At 40.8% G+C, this 21,445-nt stretch overlaps 1 long non-coding RNA gene across 1 annotated transcript in view; it reads right to left on the reverse strand.

Annotated features, from left to right (window-relative positions):
• The window catches only part of LOC115582606 (uncharacterized), a 76,238-nt gene extending 68,393 nt beyond the window's left edge, over positions 1 to 7,845 (reverse strand). The window contains exon 1 of the long non-coding RNA XR_003984194.1: positions 7,524 to 7,845. This is a non-coding gene — a long non-coding RNA (uncharacterized LOC115582606). The remainder of the gene's footprint in view (positions 1 to 7,523) is intronic.
• Positions 7,846 to 21,445: the final 13,600 nt, after the last annotated feature.

The following is a 21,445-nucleotide window of genomic DNA, read 5'->3' on the forward strand; positions in this document are numbered from 1 at the left end:
TGAGAGAGGAGAAACTCTCTGCACCCTTGCTAACATGCCAACAAATACACACACACTCAAAGTGTGTGTGCACGCGTACAAACACACCACAGCAACCAGCCTCCCACAGTACCTCTAGCAGGCATAATGATGGATGGTTAGACGGTTCAGCCTCTCATTCACCTTTGTTCAGACTTCTTGCTCTGTGAATTGAGTGGCCATGGTGATGAATATGCATGCATGCGTAGATGATGTTCACAAGCTCAACACAGAGCATATAAATTGCCAATTGCACTGAGTTAATGACACAAACATAACCCTTTGTTCAATTTCCATTGACTTATTGTGTGCTAAATTAATTGTCTGGCTTCCAATTACAATGGATATTTTTAGTGCATGGAGATGTATTCTGTAAACATAGATCACATTACTCTAATTGAGGGAAAAGAAAATATGTCCAAATTGCTCCTGATATCACATCAGCGCTAATGGCAAAACAAATGGAGCAAGCTCGTTCATCTTTGCCAACAATAACTCAATTAACTGTAAAACGATGCATTAAGCGCTGAAGTGGTCACACTTGATTGGTATTCGCTGTAAACTTTGAAGGTCACAGTCCAGGAGCTCTAGTTGTGTGGAAAAGTGTTATGGATTCTCTTGCCGGCTGGGAGGCCCCAATTGTTGTGAGGAGGGAGAGCGGAGAAGCTCAGTATGCTACAGGCGTCCATCTCTCCCCGTCTAGCTCTTGGCACATCTCTACCGTGAAACATCTCCGACAATTTCTCAATGCGGCAGAAGTGTTAATGCTGGTTTTTATAAAAGATGCTCAGCAAGACAACAGGGTGTGCCCTATCTCAGATTAATGAGCACTCAAATGCAAGCAGACAGCAGTGGAATTAACAACCTCATCTCCCACCATCTCTTCCTCCTTTCCTCTACCCTGCTTTGTTTTCTCAAGACTCTGGCGACTAATTAAAGAAACTGCATCATGAAATGTGTGCTTCCTTCCTATCACTCCTTACTTCTTCATCACTGAGAGAACAGGAGAGTGATTGCTTTTCAGCCCCTCACTGCTCCACTTATATAAAGATGTTCGCTGGTATTCAAACCTTTGCAGGGTTGTCACACATGAAAATTAAAACTGTGAAAAACTGTTAATTATCATCCACAGCTGAAAATGATGGAAAACAGCAGCAGAAAACTACACTGAAGACAAATTTTATTAGCATTAATGTAAAGGGCGAAATATCACCTCTACTTCAGCCTTAAAAAAAATAAAACACCAAACCAAGTCCTGTTTGTGTGGTAATCAAAACTGGTCTAATGAAGAAGCACTACACACTGCTAAGAGGATGGGTGGTGTGATTCTTTATTTAATTGCACAACGTTGACAGATACAGAAATAGGCCGGAAGCTGGTACTTCACAAGTACAAGAGGTGCAGGGAGCTCAGTATCTGTGATTATATGCCCAGGCTATTGTAACTCTAATGTCTACAGTATGTAAACGACACAGCGGGTAGTCACAAAACACTTAGGCTGGAATTCTTTTTTTACTATCCCAAGGGGTTACAAATTAGAGATGCACCGATCAGGATTTTTGGGGCCGATCACCGATCACCAAAAGCAGTATCTGCCGATCCCAATATTGCCAATCACCGATCACAGCGTCAAATCCATAAATTCTTCTATATTGTTGTCTTGTGTAACTTTCATATATCTAATTAATGATTCTTCTTACACAACATTGACATTGTATTATTAAGTATAAAAATTAGGAGATGAGAAAGTATCATGAATTGACCACCGTTTTATTGCAGGCTGAGGCAATGTGCAATATTTCACACTCTAGAGACTCTCTTAGAGACAACTTGGACTCAGCTTTCATAGAGTAACTGTAGATTACTAGTGGGAATGCATGCAGTCAGGGTGGGAATTTCGTCATTTTAGGGGCAAGTCCATTTGGCCTTCACTTCACATGGATTATGTATTAAAACATTTTTTAATACCAATATCAAGTTAATGTTACATTAGAAAACAGTTCTTTTTAAGTAAGGCTAGGTGATTTTTGTGACACCACACTGAATATTAGTGTTATTGAATATTTCTCCCAATAGAAATTCCCCAAAATTATGGCAAAGCACATTTTCTCCAAACAAAAAATTGTAGAATAACCAGCAGGAGACCACTGATGTGTGGAGTGATTTTGGTGGCACTACACTCTGAATAATAGTGAAGTTATTGAATATTTTTTGTAGTTTCTCTTTTCTGTGTTGCACTTTGTAGACGGTCCCTGCGCCTTCGTCTCACAGACGGCTGACCATACAGACCGGGAGGACCGCTGGTTTTGATAAAAACACGGTTGTAGCTCGTTGTCTACCTTACTACGGTAGGAAAGACCCGTCGTTTGTGTTTTAACAAGGTTTCACTTATGAGTTATTGATCCAGTAAGTTCGAATCTGTGAATATATTTCCAACTTTACCGGACTAAATCCTACCACATAAGTCAGTTATGTATCATGTCAAAACCGGCTGCGCTCGCTCGCTGTGCTGTAAGTTTCGTTCTTCTGTTTTGAGACGCTGCTGCTGTTTGAGAGGCTTTAACGTGAGATCATCGATGTGATGATGAGACTCCACCTGCGCGAACCGCGAACTCACTGAAGTTACTGTGATTGACTACTGTGCACTCAGGTGGCTGTAATTCAAGGCAAGCTCAGTATGCTGACCGGGCCACGGGCACAAAGGCCACTGTGGCCATACGATGAGATTTTTTTCACGCAGCATCAAGGCCAAAGTGCAGTTGGCCGTCGTTGCCGCCGTGAAATTCCCACCCTGCATGCAGTCAATGCACTCTATATTGAAACATCATCTGATCGGCCTGCTTTGATCTATTTTGAGAACTCCAATCAAAACCGATAGGGGCATAATCGGCCGATTGCGATAGGTTGCCGATCGATCTGTACATCTCTATTACAAATCGTTTTTGTAAGATGACATTTTTGAAAAACAGCACAGCTCTGTAAAGGAGCAAACATCACTCAAATAGGAGGAAATGGTGCATTTGTGTACAGGCTTAACAATCAATTCAAATATTATCAAAACCACAAAATCGTCAAGTGCAATATCCAAACTACAGGAGCTGCAATTTTTTGATAAAAGCTGAAATGTGTCAGAACATACCATTATAAATTAAGCCCTGTGTTGCTACAGAGATGTCCAGGTCTACAAACCATAATCTAAAACCCATCATCATATCTTTTATATTTTTCAGTCAGAATGAGATGCAAAAATTTCCTCTGAGATCAGGACTCATATCGCAGTCACAATGTCTGTCAAAACAATTCAAAAATGATATATTTTGTATATAATTCAGCCCTTATTTGATGGGGTCTATTATCAGCTGTGGATAAATACACAAAGGGTTAACTAGTGAGTATTGTATTAACAACAGAGGCAAATGGCACATTAAAATGTCAAACTATTGCTTCACAGGTGATACTTTTGAGTACAGTAGGATCAATTCATTGTGGATTTTAATCTTTTAATAAGATTTGTTGACAATAACAAAAAACAAACAATATTGTCAGCCTTATCCTTCAAACTCAAAGCAACATATGCCAGATCCATTAGTATCAGCAGCCACAGGATAGTTTACAGGAGTTACAGCTTCATGTGTGGCAATGTTTGTAATGGAGCTGCAACAATAAGTCAATTCATCAATTAGTTGAGTGTGAAATCAAAATATGTCAAACATTTGCTTGGTCCACCTGCTTAAATGCAGTATTTTTTGTTTTGTCTTTGCCATTTATGATATTAAATAAAGTATTTGGGGTTCGAACTGTTGGTTGGGCAAAAGAAAATAATTTGAAGACTTCACTTCTGGCCCTGAAAAATCTTGCTGATCATCTTCACAATGTTTTGACATAAATGATAAATGAATTAATCATAAAAAATATTCTGCAGATTAAATAATCATAAGTTGCAGTCGAGGTTTGTAATAGTTATTACGTTGTTAGTTTTTCTGTTGAAGTTAATCTTGTTTTGAACACAGAATACACATCGCTTGCTTGCTATCACTTACAGAATATATCTGTCTTGGGAACTGAGTCATCTGGTGGGTTGCAGATGATAGGTGTAGCTGCCACGCTACTGGTACCAGTTAGCCACGTCTTATCTTCAAGTTCCTCCTATAGAAGTATTTCAGGTTTGTGTGCGCATGATGTACCATTCGGTCATTGGAGAAAGCGGCAATAAAGTCAGGATGGATGTGTGGGTGGAATTGGGATTGGGATTTAAGCGATTTGCAGACAAGGCAGACGCACAGGCTGAGGGGTCGGGGGGAGCCTGATGGATCGTTTTCTGTGAACAGGCGAGAGGACTTGGAGTACTTTTTCTACTGTCCCCATTGTCCCATTTGTCTGTGTCACAGCAAAATACAGATGTTCAAGAGTAAGAGTGGAGTTCATCTCGAAAAGCATTTTGGTAGAAAGCACAAGCATGTGATTATCACTTCGATCTGCCTCTCTCAACCACATATTCACTCACAAGTCCTAGAGGAAAGCTCTATTTATATGCTAAACATTTTTGTCTTTGATTAAGGTGCTACATGTAGCGTTTCACCGTCAATAAATCATTACTACATTAAATTCTGACAGACCAGCATAATGACTATTGAAAGCCCTATACGGGAAGATGATTTTAAATATGTTACTCTCTCCTTAGTGAAGAATAGAGTGATTGCGGGATGAGGGATGGAGAGACTCATGCTTCTTCAACATAGGCTTAAATTTGAAGGCAGACAAACCGCTATGTGAGACAGGGGCCTCCAGGTGTCTCAACCATTTTTGTAGTGACTTAACGAAAAACAGTAAGTTTCTCAGGAGACATACAGCATCAGTAACTCTTGAATAATAAACAGATGAACTGTGGCATAGGTATATACCATCATGATGTTCACTGTATATTATTTTTATGATTATATACAGTAAAAGATGCATTGTCGTGCCATATCAGTCTAGCTGTGTCTTGTTTTTGTTTCCCTGCTGTGTATTCCCGACCTGTTTCCTCCCTTCATTTTTCCCTCACCTGCTCCTTCCCAGTGTGTGCATTAGTAGGTGTGGTCTTGCCACTGCAGCAGAGACGCACCCGTGCTTCATCCACTGACGAACAGCCACTACATATCCCTGGTCTTCTCTTCCCTTCATTGCCAGATTGTTTAGTCTCTACCAGTGACCCTCCAGCGTTTATTCAGTATACTAATCTGGTGTTCTTGATATTTTTGTGATGCTTGTGTTTGATGGGATTTGCTTGCTCTATGTGCAGATAACTGGCATCTCTCCTCCATTGCCCTCTCCAGCTCACCTGTGTTGCCAGCTTCTTCCCGGAAACCCAGTGAGAATACTCAACCCTGGAATTTGTTTCCACCAACCCACTTGCCCTTGTCTTCTTCTTTCACCTTTTATTGGAAAATAAAACTTTTTTACTTTACACAAATTCTGGTGTCTCTGCTTTTTGGTCTGCCGGTGTCAAATATAACATGCATCCCTTGACTCTTTTAAAAATAATGCAGAACAGTCAATCTAAAATGTACGCTTCTTACGGACAGATTGGATCGTGAAACTTATCAGACGTAAATGTGTTGCAAAGATAATGGAAGTAAATGTATGTATTTTAATTATGGATCATTACAGATATGCCATGTTTCCAGGAGTAGCAAGCAGTCCCACAGTTACCCAAACCAAAGCTAAAATATATTCATAAGACTAGTTTTATACAGTTTTCAGCCAGCCAAAACATGTGAATTGGTCTGACTGTGTTTACCAGGAAATCCATAAACTGAGTTTCAAACCTCCCTGAGGACTCCAGAAAAGCACTATGAAATAAAGCATCCAGCTACTACTGAGCCCCTGTACACTAAAATAACATCTCCAATGTCAATTAAATGATCGCCAATTCATGAATCTAAATGACAGTTGGGAAAAGTACTTGTTGAGGTCTAATACTTCCTCTTGACCACGCTTTGGAGGGAAATACTACACTTTTTACTACCTACATCGAGTTAATAACTCTAGTTTCTTTGCAGATTGCACGCTACAGAGCATGTCAGGCTGGAGAAGGAAAAGTGGACCAAAATTCATGGGGAGGGCAGCTTAGAGGTGCAATGGATGAGGTTTTAACAGGCAAACACTGAACAGCAAGCTCACAGTAAAACAATAGATAATTTAACAATGACTGAACACAAGACCGGACTTAAATACAAACTAAAATAATGATGGGGATGAGGTGCAGGTGGAGCGAGGCAGGGAAACACAGAAGGGGCTAATGAAAGGAAAAACACTGCAAACAGAGAAGGAGCTGAACACTGGGAAGAGGGAAGAGCTAATGAAGGAGATGTAATGCAGGTGAGGAGGGAAGGCAGACCGGGAAGGAACTCAGGTAACAGGGCTGGGCTAATTAATCAGATACAAGACAGGTGTGGAGGGAAAATCAGGCTGGTTAGGAGCACAGGAAAACAGAAGAGTGGAAAAAAAGGACCAAAAAAACACTGCATAAACCTAGAAAACACACATATAGAATGAACAATAATGACAGGACCATGACAGCGCCAAACACTGCAATTTTTAAATTGCTTTCCTTTTCTTTTTTTTTACCTGCAAGATCAGATTTCAGATCAGATTTAAAACAGATCTAAAAAAAAAAAGAAAAAACTGGTTCCAATAATCACAAGGCAGGGAATCATTCGACCTACAGTAAAAAGTATTAACATACATGTCAATATATGTGTAATTTACTTCTAATTGTGATACATTTTTATTAAAGTAAGTCAGTATCAGATACTTTAAGACTTTTACTCAAGTACTGCTCATATGAATGTAACGAGTATGTAAGTTTAGAGTTTTGTGTACTTTTTACTCAGGGCTGACTGATAGGTATTTTACGAATACTGATTTTTAGAAATCCTGGCAACAGAAAAACAATATTTGGGACCGATATTCATTGGCAAACTTTTTGTGTCACAATTTGGAACAACCAGCAATATAAAAACCTAATTACAATTTACACAACATTTATTTGATAAATTAGTTACCTTGCAGTGTTCATAGTCTATTAACAGTGATGTGTTACTACTCCGATATTGATGTGGGCAGGACATTGAGTTAGTTAGAGGATGCTGCGTCAGAGCCAAAGAAGCACATTTTTTGATTTGTTTATTTTATCGACAGTCTGACCTTGAGCGGATGCAACAAAAGAAGAAACTATGAACCAAGACTAATTCAGCACATAAACATAAGTTAGCACAAAAAAAATCCACATAAAAGCTCCATTCATTCCACAAGAAAAATAAGCTAAACCACAAACAATTTAGCTCACAAATAGTACCAATATAATCCCAGCTGCTGCTACAGAGAGACAGGGAGCAGCTGAACTGCAGCAAGGCGCAGGCGGGAAAACAATACTGATATAGCACCTAGCGTTAGCCCAGAGCTAACAAGCGCATAATGGACATACATGAATGTCAACAGAAACAGCAAAAATATAAAGTTACCTTGATACAAAGCAGTGCCTCCTCATCGTGTCTGCAGCGTTGGTAAGATCCAGAAGTGTCAGGCAGCCGGCAGCAGGACATTAACACTCTTCTGGCATGATGTGGCGCTTTTAAGATAGCGTTATTAGCTAGTTACCGGCTAGCTAACAGGAGCCCAGACAGTCAGGAAAAGATGAACAGCTACTTCTTACATCTCCACAAAATCTTCCAGAAGTCATAAAAGAACCAGACATGTGGCGAAATAAAATGTCTCTGGTGTTAAAAAGTGCAGCAGCAGAGAATAAAAGTAGCAGAACTGGCAGCTTTATTAAAACGCTGTTGGTACTTTTTTTTCACCTGTTTAAAACTTTATTTAAAAAAAGAAAGTGTACACGCCCACTCTGTCAGGGACATAACACATCCACGACTGTTCAGTGTTATAACGTACTGTATTGCACTTAAATAGGCAATAATGTATTAACAAATACTGAAAAAGTACATTTTTGAACAGTCAAAATAAAAAAAGAATAAATACATCAAGTTAAACCAATAAAAGAGACATAAAGGCAAGCTGTTCACAAGGGCGTTTTTAAAATGTAGGGGAATAAAAAGTGAAAATTCTGAAAAATTCTGAAGATGTGGCATTCACACTGGCATACAAACAAATAACATCTTGAAGGCCAAAGGGATAAGTAACAATAGAAGCATTCAAAACGTGGAATTTAAATCATGTACATATTTCATCCTGTGAAAATAAATGTTGGGGCGTCATCAGCTTTTCCAAACCAGAGACCAGACTCATCTGCATTTATTTATCCAAGGATGTTTTTGACCTCAAAAGGACAAACATACAATAAATAGTCGAACATTTAAATTAAAAACTGTATAAAAGTCCAAGTCTTTTACAATTGCTTTTTAATTGTGTACAACTGTGATTTCCAGTAAGACTTAGAATTTTTTTATTTTTTTCACTTTCATCATTTCATTTGATTGTGCACATTATATTCATGCTACTCAAAAAGAATGAAGCTGTACATCACATGTCACCTCCTCCCAAACAGGTTGATTTAAGAACTGAATTTCCTGAAAGAACAGAGGACAACATGCAAAGAGCAGATGTCATTTTTTGAGCGTACTCGTTTCCCTGAGCTGTAGGTCTATTGCAGCATATTTAATATACTCAACTAATGTCAGAAAATTGCCCTGACAAGAAATGCTGACGAAATAATCCACGTTGTTTACTGTAAAAGCTGTAGAACATCATCGGAGTGGCTAAAAACACTTGAAAGAAAAACACATTTGTTGGGCCACATCCTCAGAGAGGCCGACGCACAAAGTAATGACCTTCCTCTCAAAGTCTTTCCAGCTGAAAACTCTCCTCTCCCTGATCTCTGGCACACATCAGCTAAGTTGTCCCTTGCAAGCCTCCTGTCACACAAAATAAATTGCCTTCACTGTGAATGGGTCAAAACAACACAGAGATGTCATTATTTCACTGCAATTGATCATACCTTGGGAAACGCAAGTCAATAGTTTCTATAATTGCAATGTCTCCAGCCCCTCAGAGGTTCTTCCATGTGGGTTCCTTTGCTTCTTTTCAGCTTCACACTGATTACTGATTTCATGTCTCATGTGTTTGGCATCCTTGAGAGGGCCACACATTACAAAAGGATATATTTTAATGCTTTGAATAGGGAGTTCTAATGAGGCGTTTAAATATAAAGCTCCACTTTAGTTTAGTTTTCATTTTTGCACTAAAACCTTTGACATTCGGAATACTTTCACCACTGGCGTCCAAGCTTTTAGTCTGGAAATCTTTTGACTGGAGCGCTCTGTAGAATCATTTGGCCTTGGGCACCTTTTTAACATTTTTCAGAGGTGCGGTGTAATTTTACAGACTACAAAATGCAAAAAGGAAGTATACAGGACAGCCGGTAGTGTTAGAGCAATATAATAGTTGGCGGGGATGATGCATTCTCTTATAGTTAGTCGTATTTATCCTATAGACGTATTGATTTTGTTGTTAAACTTGCTGTCTACTGGATACTCGTTATCTGAATTAATTTCAGTGCAACTTTTCGTTTTTCTCATCATTTTATGACTAATATTAGGATCACATATGTATCATTCGCCAAATGTTAGCATTCTTTTCACAAATTTAAAGCAACCTTGCCGTTACTCATTGGATTGTCTACTGTAATTTTGGCATCACGGCTGTCAACGTCTTGGTTTTTTGGAATCAGATGTGACCTTATTTGGATTACAGGGTGGAGCCTGGGAGAATATCCTGATTGGATCTGACTGAGCACCCAAGGACACGCCGTGGTGGTGAAAACTTGTCAATCCTAATGTTGGAAGGCCCTAAAGCACACCCTGATTATTGTCTAATCTACTTTTAAATACACCTACATGCACAAAAAAAATTTATTAATGAGTTCAATATAAAGGATCAGGTTTAATGTAAAGATTGTCCATCATGTTGAATCAGTGTGAATAAAGTCAATAACTTAGTCTGATTAAATAAAATTACTGCAGACTTATACGTTAACTTATGTGTCCATTCAAATATTACATACAAGGTTAAGGGAATCTGTTTTTCGAGTGTTTACAAATCAAGTACCAAAAAAAAAAATACAACAGAAAAGCAGCAGATATCAACATTTGATGAGCTTGAACCAACCACAGTTGAACAATTTTGAATTTATAGAAACTTAAAACAATAGTCACTTCACAAAATCGTTTGCAACTCATTTTTCCTGTGAATTGACTTAGTGATTAATTGACTTACTGTTTTGTGGCTTCTATAATAAGACTGAGTTTGATTGACACTGGGCTTTGAGGGCATGTATCACTATTTTTTTTAATGAGCCTGCCAATTACTCAGCACACTGGCAGTAACACAACAGACTGACTGATATTCAAATCCTTTAGTAAGAAATGTATCGACAAGAATGAATACAGCTCGATAGATGAGTGAGATCGAGCCGACTGTGTTATATATGGCGTGTTATCCCTCTGGTTGCGAAAGTAAGTCAAATTGTATATAAGCTTATGAGAAAACGACCCTACTTCTCTATTGATGTAATAACTCAAGACAACATATATTTAATGTTTTTTTTTATAACATCCACATGTGAAAACACTTATGTTTAATGGGAAGTTTGAATATAATGAATATCAAAGACTAAAATAAACACCTGCATGTTTAAAAAGACAACTCTTCCAAGTTGATTCAAGACTCAATTTTTTATTTCAAGGTTTTGTATTTTGGACCCAAAAGCAGACACCAAGGTTTAAAGGAATTTATTAGGTTGCTCGGGTGAATGGGTTGTAGAGAAATGCTCAGGCGGTTGGCACAGTAGATGGTGTCGCCTGGGCTCACAGTACTGGGAGATTGAGGCTGAGGTGGAGGCACAGGTGAGTGAGACACAGGTAGATCCACAGAGGTATTTTGTCTGGTGGCATGGTAACGTGCAGGAGGCTGGGTGGCAGAGTGAGCTGCAGCTCGGAGGTTGCACATGCTCTGGGAAATAATGAGGAGATAGAGCAAGAGCAAAAAAATCACATGTGGTAGCACAAGTTTTTCAGCCATAAATACCACAGTGATGAGTGGAAACAATCAGGCAGCGAGTAGAGAGAAGGCCGCAGCATGATGGTTAGATGGGCAGCAGGTGTGTGAGAGGCAGCCGACCAGGGGAGCCACGCCCAGCCTCAGCAAAAACATAGAACACAAAAACAGGCACAGAGACACTACAATCATCACATTGATTGCCTTATTTGGTTGGGCAGGTGAAGAGTAAGAGAGGGAATGACATGCAGCGAAAGGCCACAGATCACAATCATACCTTCGGCTGCTGCGGAGAGGACACAGCATCTGTACATGGGGTGCACGCTCTACCAGCTGAGCTACTGGGGTGGCCCATTAAACTCTTAATTTGAACATGCTCCTGTAACAGGCAGTGTTAGCTAAACACATTCGATGTCTAGGTTTAACCTAAGTTAACCATTAATCCAAAGAATAAGTGGCAGATTGATTGCTAAGAAATAATCCTTATTTTTCGCCCCTTAGTCCATGTGACATAAACAGTTTGGATTGATCATAGATCACACGAGGTGAGGTGAGGAGCTTTGTTGCATTCGCCCGCTACTGGGAGACTACACCACATAATTAAATCAACAGAGCCAAGCTCACCTTACAGTACCTTTATGAAACAGAGTCATGCGGCGCTGCTCCGACTGTATACGGCAAAGTGAAAAATTGAGGCGCTGTGCAGAGAACAAGCTGAACAAAGGCGAACGTGCTGAGACTCACATGGAGCTTAATGAAAGCGAAGTCCTGCAGTTTGGGGCCAAACAAGGCGTCTGTTAGGCCTCACTTGTTCTGACTCTATGGGCAAAAATCTTCCTTCTACATGAGCTCCAAACGCTGCCAGATCTGATGCGCCTCTCAGTGTCTGTTTTGCATTAATTCCCCGGAGCGGCACACAGTCATCATTATCCTGTGCTGGTTTGTTAACATTGTATATTCAAACGCACCAACCTGGATATACAGGGGACACACTTACAGACACGACAAAAGCAGGAAATGTGGGATCTACACACATCATCGCTCCCTAATAGCCTAATATAACACACGCACATTGAGTGTATGTAATTTATTCACACTCACACACAAACACAGACATATTCACACGCTACATTGTGTCAGTATCATCAGTCCCTAATGTAACCATCTGCTCCACTCTGTATTTCTTTTATGCATAAAATGCTAACCAACTCTTGGCAAGAGGCCCTCACTCACCATCTCATATGCATCACAGCAAATTAATGAGTTACCTGAGAGAGAACATGAATAGAGCATTTGTGGGTCTAATGGGAAATTAAAAGTGGCTAACAACCCTGAATCAGCCAAACTAATGGAGAATGCTGCTGAAAGCCTTTTTTCCCGGAGTGGCCAGAAATCGCACCTAAACTGCCAGTGTGGCAAGAAACAAACAGGAAGACTTGCATGACGGTTCTGTGATGAGTGATACATGAGCAAGGAACAAGCTGGGGTCAACCCAGCCAAGAGCAACATAATACTCAGTTAAGAAAACCTGTTATCGGTCTATCCACAATGAATCAGCATGATTTAAAGCAACATTGTGTGACATTTTACCTCAAAAGAACAGCTTCAGAATGATTTTAAAGGTTTAGTTTGGTGAATATCATGAATAGCGTTTCTGTGTCAGCCACTCCGTCCTCCTCTCACTTGTTTCTGCTCTATGTAACTTCAGTGAGAGGTTAGGATCACAGCGTTACATACATGTTTACTTCAAGATACAAGTTTTCAACAAAAAACATTGTTATAAAGTAAGGAGTTTCGTTTGTAGTTAGGACCTACATCACAAACTGTTACAGACCTGGGATTTGGCGCCAATTCCCATAAAAAGCCAATTTTCTACGTAACGTTGCTTTAACAAAACACGCCTTGCTCTAGTATCTCCCAAACTTTCTCCCTTTTGAGGGCCAAGACTGAAATTTATTCATGGATCACAACCGAAAAGTAAGCAGCTATTATTTAGTATTGTTAAGATGAAAAATGATGCGGAAGCCCTGAGAAGCCAGGGAGAAAAAAAAACTAATTCTAGTGATGCTTTTTCTTTATCTGATCTAAATGGTTTTCTGTCTTGTTTTATGACTTAGAGGTAAGAAAAGTAGATTTTTGAGTCTCATTACCAAGTCGTCAAACACTGTCACATTTGGATTGTAGGTCGGGCCAGCCGTCATCCCAATGCCTCAGTTTTTGACGGGTTGAGAAACCCAAAGCGCCAGTATTTGATGACTTCGGAGTGAGCCACAAGAAGTACATTGTTCTTAAAAATAGGACCTTTAATGAAAGGTTAAAATGTTTTGCCAGAATAGTCTTTGTAAGTTCCTATTTAATTAATGTTTTTACTTGCCTCTCCGAACTTGTTATTTGACTGGCTTCCTGCGCAAACTATTAACTGATCATTGGCCAAATCAAACCTTATGGAGGACCAACTTCGGCCTGCAAGCCCAACTTTTAAAGCTTCACTATAGATAGACCAGGGCTGCCCAGTTTATTTAAGATCATGAAGTTTATGCTGAGCTGTTTCGAAAATCTTATTCTCAAGTCTGTTTGTTCTCCAAAGTAGGGACTTTTTGTTCAGCACGAACACAGATCTTTAGGCTCAAGACGTTCTAATAACAACAAACACTTCCAAATGGCTTTCTTTGCATTTAAGACGAGACGTCCCTCGGGATAGCAGAGCTTGTCACGAGGGATAAATGCTTCAGAAGATGAAAGGTTATTAAAAGAATATGATTTGCTGGCTTTTCTTTTCTTATTGTCAACAAACTCCATGCAAAGAGCCAAACCACCAATGAATTGATCCAACTAGCAAGTGTTCTCTGTCTATTTAGAGCCTGAAGTAGGATTTTCCTGCTTTTTGTCTTACTTTGTTGTGAGTAGGAATAATGGGTCTTGTTGAGAGAATAATACTTTTTGTTTACTCTATTCATTGTATGGACAAGAAGAAAAATATAAAACCAAGAGAGATATCTGTATATGTTATGGTACAGGTGATATGTTTACCTTGGGAAATAGAACATTTATTGTGCTATGAAAATTACAGCATACATAACAAATGAATGCTACAGCACAGTTTTGTTATGAAATGCTGTGAATCACTGTTAAATTTAGACGATAACATGTCTCCTGAGATTTAACACCACGAGTCTGGAGGTGAAACTCATGCAAGACTGGCAGGAAATGTAATAGTCTTTCATCACTTATCATGCCAAACTATAATCTGGATTGACTCGGAGGAGGGGACCGCGAATTAAAAAAGGTGGCGGCATCAACACCCTTCAAGTCCCCCCTTTACACCTCCTTTGACTTCACCTCTTCTATCAGCCAACATGGTTTAATCTGAAACACAAGCCTCGGGTTGCAAAAGTCACTCTACATCTTGTCAGGACAATATTTTCACTGCCTCCTTTCCCCAGCGGCGATGACCTTCCTGCGTCTCTCTGATCTGCGCCAGCCCACAGCCACAGCCCACATTGACAGGACTGCAAAAGGCAGCCAAGCATATCTTAATCCATTCTAGCTCTGCTTTGCTCCGGCCTGGGTTTTTCTGAGGTGCTGCTGGAGTTCTCTCTGTGTACAAGGAGGGGTTTTTCCTCCACCAGCTGGTCCATTAGTCCGAATGGATGATGCCGGTAAAGGCTGGGGAGTTTCAGACAGCTGACGTCGTTTCATGTTACATTGCTAAACCTGCCACTTCTCTCTGACGTTACCTTGCTGAAATATTCAAGGCTGTTTTTGTGAAAGTGTGCGCACTGTTTCAATTTGCCCTGCGTGTAAACGCTCTTTTCGTTAAATTATTCAGCAGGAATAAATGTGCCAACATGCTCATCGTACAGTAGAGAACGGTCTTAGGAGGAGGAAAACTCATTTTTGTCTCCGATGCTGAACGCTTTTTCTCGAAAAGGGATTCACACAGCATTAACTCGGCACGCTGCAGTTCAAGTACCCTTTGTACCTTTTTGCTCTTGTTCAGTTTATTCTACTTGTTGAATTGGATGAATAAATGGAGTCTTAATGAATAGCGAGCAATTATTTGCTGTAAAAAGCCTAACTCGCAACGATGTCCAAAGGTCTGTTTCCATAAATAACCACATGGCTTCATCAAAGCCCTGCACACCACTCCACTTCTTTTTTTTTTTCTTTTCCTTTCTTTTTTCTTTTTTTTTTTTTTTAGCTGAGCACACTTAAAGATAACAGCTGTAGACTGTTGCACTTTATATAACTCCCCTCCCGTTGAGCTTAAACAGCAGGATGGAGGGGGTGTTTGCACTTGAAAATGACAACCAAAGGTGTGTGTGCGGCGCTGTATGTTGCTGGTGGGTTAGTCTGTGTGTCTTTCCAGTTCCCTTCACAGATGGAGGAGGAGTGCCCCAGGTAAGTGGAGACCAAGCCAAGGATATGAAACAGGGATGACCAGTCTCCCACCGGAAGACAACAGAGGAACTGAGGGATTGTGGGATCTGCGCTACAATAGATAATTAGTCAGGAACATCTGCTGGAGGAAGTTCCCCTGCACCTCGTGGGCCACAGATCTTAAATCACTCTTTGGCTCAGGGTGGAGAGTGAGCAGCTCAAGCTATTTGCTTTGATAAATCATTTGTATTAATCACCGAGGTCCACCTGTGCTCTTCCATATGGCTGTGACGGGTTGGCGCGCGGACTTAGGTCGGTCCCAATGTGCTGAAAATTAACTAACCAAAATATCAAAAGAAATGGAGCAGAATTAAACATTTTAAGCAAGTCTGAACTTTTCCCAGACCTCATCTGTCTAATTTTAAAATTGTATTTCCGCCTCAAAAGACAGCCTTAAGTGTGCGTCGAGACAATGGAATTCCTTGCTTTTCATGTGCGCTTCCATGTTGCATCAAACACGAGCCGATTTTTTCAGTTACAGCTTCGACCCGGGATCGTGGTTACTAAATGTCCCTTAAAAACGTCTCTTAAGAACTATCTAGTGTTTTCACGCAAAGACAAATGCCGCAGTCCTATCTCGGACAGTTGTCTCTCCTGACAGACATCTCATCCAACTGTCGCGCAAAAACGTAAAATGCCAACATGTTATTCTAGCCACTGAGTTGACAGCTTACATCGGGCTTATAGGGATGTATGTATGATGTCTACATGAGAGCGTTTGTCCGTGTTTGAAACCGACATGTGTCTTTGCTTTGCAGGGACAAAACGAGAAAGAGAGTCTGTGGTAAATCCATTTTTTGGGTTTTTTTTTTTTTTAAAAAACACAAAAAAACAAGCATCTCAAAGCAGCGAGGGCCATTTGCGCACCGCTAACATAATGCAGGCTCCCTTTTAGCAGAACGACAGTCCATTGACCCCAACCTACCTCTAAAATAAAAAGATACCCTCACTGACATCATCTACTGTCGCCCTCAATCATCAAATGTCGCACCGGGGCCGTCCCTGCTGCTGGTAAAGTATAACCTGACCATTAGCAGAGGAATGGATGCTATTTACAGCGTCAAGAAATGAGGTAGATAAATAAATAAATGCGCCGCAAAATGGGGCCAAGGAGAAAAAGGGCAGTTGGAAATCCATCAGAATGTCATTTTGTGTGTCTCTGCCTCTCTCCCCCTCTCTGCCCATCCAGATAGATATCAGCTCATTGCAAACCTCACTTCCATTAACCTGTTCACAGGTTGCCAAGAGAGGAAGTCGTATTTTTCCCCTTTCTATCAACTGCCCCTGCCTGAGTGGACGCCCACTAACCCCTTCTTCTTCTTTTTCTTCTTCTTCTTCTTCTCCCCCTGCTTGTTTGGTCTGTTTCGGGTAAAATTCCACAAAAGATAATTTCCTTTTCAAATTACAGCAGACCCTTTCTCACTGACCCGATGGCATTGTGATAATGCAGTGCTGGAGCCGAGTGTGTCTCTGATGAGGTGCGAGAGCAAATGCACTGGCCAGCACTAACGTCTTGTCAACGCCGTCCTCGGACGTATAGGATACAGCACAGCGGGGCAGCTCAGTCGAACTCCTCTGCTGCATTTTCATGCTACAGATGAGCCAAGAATAATTAGCCAGCACTCGCTTCGCAGAGAACCTGTTAGTGCATGTGAATGTACAGTATGTGCTTTTCTAAAATAGCCAGGAAAAAAAAAAAGGGAAGAAAACAAGTTTGGATAAGAAGCCTCAGCAGGATGCGTGAATGACTTGCCGAAGCAGCTTGCAGGCTGCGTCGTGATTCTTGGGCTAATCGCCTCCCGGTCCAGTCAGGCATGAGAAACACGGAGAAGGAGGAGGTGTCAGGTACAGCGAGGAATACTTTGATATTAGAATTCAAGGCATCCACGTCTTGCCTTGAGCAGGATAATCCCATTATGCCTCAGGTCACAGCAGTGCACACAGAAAGAGAGGCACAACTCACTTCAGAATAAACTGCTTACGGACGACGAGAATAACACAAACAGCCGTCAGAAATAACATCAAACTCCGACCCAAACCGAATTAGAACATCCAATTTAGGGATGGAAAAATACCCCAGATATTGAAAAGAGAGAATAACACAATTGGATTTAAAAAAAAAAAAATGAAGAAGAAGAAAAAAAAAAAGAAAAAGAAAGCGGGGAAAGTTTCTCCAGCGAGACTCGTACAGTTCATCTTGGGTGTTTTCAAGATCGAGCGGTTTTTCATTACCGTCCGTCAGCTTTTATTATGAAATAAGAAAATCTAATTTTGCTCGGTGTGTCTGACAGTTTTTCAAACTAATTCTTGTTGTCAAGATAAAACTCCAGCAAACCCAGCAGATGGTGTTTGTGTAACTGAGCTTTGTTTTCACTGTGCACATTTCGTAAGGTGCACGACCCGTCTTGATTTAGATCTAATGCGCGTTGTGTTTTCTTCCCTTTTTTTTCCCCTCCGTATGAGGGAAGCCGTCCCTGGCAATTTCTGATTACTATCTTTTTTGATTTAGATAAGCCTGACATAAAAAAAAACAAATTGGTTTTTAGTGCTCTTTAAATTCAATATTCGGTTATTCTTTCATCTTAATTAATTTTTACATTTTGCTCGATAAAAAAGAAGAAATACTACAAATGGAAATCTGCAGCTCTGAGACTATTGAAATGCTCCTCTTGTATTCGCCGTCCATTAAAAACTAGGACTGGTGAGTCGTGTCATTCGCTTCCAATAAGCCGTGTGCACCTCCCTGACCAGCGCTAGGAAAAAAACAAACATTTTACGAATATTTTATATTTCAGATGGCTGACCAGGGAATGTATTCCAGGGAGGAGGAGGTGTGGGAGGACTTTAATCAACAGCCTCAGCAGCGACAGTCTGTTAAACATGCATTGAAACCAGTTCCTCTATAGCTAATAATCTGCAGACTATAAGCCTCCTCAAATGATTTTGTCAGTAGGCGTTAGACTGGAGAAGTTGGACGTGCGGGGTGAGCTATGTTTCATGCTGAGAACAAAAATTAGAGAAAATGATGATTCACTTTTCAAAAATCGAGCACAGATATAAAATGCTAGTTTTAAATTGAATAGTTTGACATTTCAGAAACACACAACACTCGCACAGAGACCGACACTAGATGTTGGAGATACAACTGGAGTAAGATCTCCTTTGCATCAAACAACAGTAGCCGCGCTTCCTCGAAGGCTTTCCACATGATTTGGGAGTGCGTCTGTGGGAATCTGTGCCCAGCCGAGCTAAAAGAGCATTTGTGAGATCGGGCACTGATGTCGAACGAGAAGGCCTGGCTCGCGGTTGACGCTCTGGTTTCTGGTTGAGGTCGAGGCTCTCTGCGCTGGCCTATCGAGTTCCTCCGCATCAAACTCATCTAACCATGTCTTAATGCACTGGCTCCCGACCTTTTCCGGTCACAACACCGCCAGCACTGGGTCTTTTAACTCATAACATCCAAAAACAAAAACAGAGAGGTTTGTTTTGTGTCCGTCCAAACTTTGACTCTCACAAACACACTCAAAATCTATTTTTAAGGTAATTTGTCTCACTGGTACAGGCAATGTAATGTAAAAAAAAACAACAACTATCCACAGCCTATAATGTGTTATTTGTTGTATTTTCTACCACGACCATCTGGCAACCCTCGAAAATGAAATCCCAACCCCGCAATTAAGACATTAAGTCTTCACGTACCTCACTTTGTGCACAGGGGCCCAGTCATGCTGAAGACTGAGGAGCCCAAACCCCCGAAAAACAACCTCAGCCCGTTATCTCTCCCCAACCGAACTTTACAGTATAGGCACTGCGTTCCTGTAGGTAGACTGCCAGATAGTGAGGTGTGATTCATCCTCCAACAAACGCTTTTCAGCTGCTCCAGAGTCCACTTCCAGCGTGCTTTACACCACTCCAGCCGGCGACTGGCATTGAGTACGGTGATGTGAGACCTGCGTGCAGCTGGTCGGTCATAGAAACCCATTTCAAGAAGCTCCACACATAATTTGTGTGCTGATGGTGCTTCTAGAGGCAGTTTGGACCTCTGTAGTGACCGATGCAACAGATGAGGGGCCAGTTTTACTTGCCTGTTTGAGTTTGTGTGGTGTACAGATTTGCAGCTGAGTTGCTGTTGCTTCTAATTGCTTTCACTTTGTGATAACAGCAAGTACAGTTGACGGGGGGAAATGTAGTATATGACATCCTTTAAAGTCACGGAGCTTTATGGCCAATTCTAAATGTTTGTCTTTGGAAATTCCACGACTATGTCCTGGTTTTTTAGCATCTTTTTGGCTGAAACACCTGAACTCAACTCCTTATATGGGTTTCCAGTGATTTTTTTGGCCATATAGTGGACCAAACTATGTTTTTGGCAGATAGCACATAAGCCCCTGAAATATGTGTCATATTTATACTTTGGTTTTTATTTGGATGAAAAGAGGAGATATAAGGTGTTAATTGGTGGTGCTGGTAGGCGGATTTTGTTACAGTTGGAAAGAACCAGGCTTGCTGTTTCCCCGTTTCCAGTTTTTGTTTTCAGGCTAAGCCAACCAGCTGCAGCCTGTAGCGACAGACATAGTGACTGTAAATCTTTGAAATGAACTGATTAAATACATTTTTGACTCTGTGGTCTAATAACAGCTGAGCAAGGCTGGAACCAGGACCAACCTCAGTCAACTTTCCCATTGACAACAAAGAAGGTAACAAGATGGTGAAAAGATGCTGACTGTGTGGGTGTTCCAAAACTACAGTTACATTTTTGTAAAGAGTAGATTAGGACAGTGTTCCAACATTTGTAAGCAACTGGAGATTTTTAGGGAGACCTCAGGATAATCTGCAGCTGTGTTTCTGGTGACAAAAACAGGTATTCTAAGCAGAAGCCAAGTGGTTTTTGTGCCTAAACCTAACCAGACCATAAGCACAGTGCTGTCACAACATTTGGCAGAAATGTAATCTCAAGAAATGAAAAGTGTATCCATGGTTGGCAGAAACGTACATTGCCAACATTTATCCTTGCGACTGTTGAAAATAGGAAAGCAGCGTTAAAGTATTTCCCTAAAATGTAGAACTACTCCTTTAAACATCCACCCCAGCAGTGGTTACAGGTGGTTTCTGCCTGCCGAACAAGTGACTTATCTACAGTACGTGATCCGTGGCCGCTGCCAAACCTTATCCCATGTGCATCCCTCCCGACTCATTGTACTGCAGTGAATGAGACGCCGAAGTCAATAGCAGCAGCACACAGAATTGTCAAACCGCCAGGCCTCAGATCCACACTGTGGTTTCCAAACACGCAGAATACATTTCCATTCAACTTTTGTGAAGGTCTTTTATGGCAGAGCAACAAAACCCAGAGGAGCTGTGGTATGAAAAGATCTTTCATTATTAATAGAATATTAGCCCACATAAAGGTGAATGACTGAAGGATTGTGTTTCAACACTGCAGGGGCTGTAAAGTGCACAGAGGTTAATTCTCTGATCCAAGGGTAGATTTGTATCATTGTTTGTAGATAGAAAAGGGCTTTTCCTGGGGATTGGATTCATGTCTTCTCTCTCTGTTCCTCGGAGCACTGTGGTGGATTGCCTGGTCTGATTAATCTTAATGAATTATGCAAATAGCCTTTATCTCAAATGATTTAGCAATGTTTCTGTATTGTTTTATTAATGCACTTTTGAATTACTCTGTATAATCACGTCGCCTTTCCTCCGCCGTTCGCTGTTTGTAATTCATCGCCAGCTCTTTATTAAATCCATGGTGGTCTCCGGCGAATTGCACGCAGGAATGAGAAATTAGTCATTACTGTAATTTAATGATTTCTAACCAAACAAGAGGCAACCTGGATTGCTAACCATAGAAGCCCTCCGCACCCCTCCCCTTCAGCGCCGGTCCCTCGGGTCTGATCTTTGGGAGCGAGCCATCTACAGTTTTGCTTAATTA

This window comes from Sparus aurata, chromosome 6 (assembly GCF_900880675.1).
Source record: "Sparus aurata chromosome 6, fSpaAur1.1, whole genome shotgun sequence".
Lineage (NCBI taxonomy): Eukaryota > Metazoa > Chordata > Actinopteri > Spariformes > Sparidae > Sparus > Sparus aurata.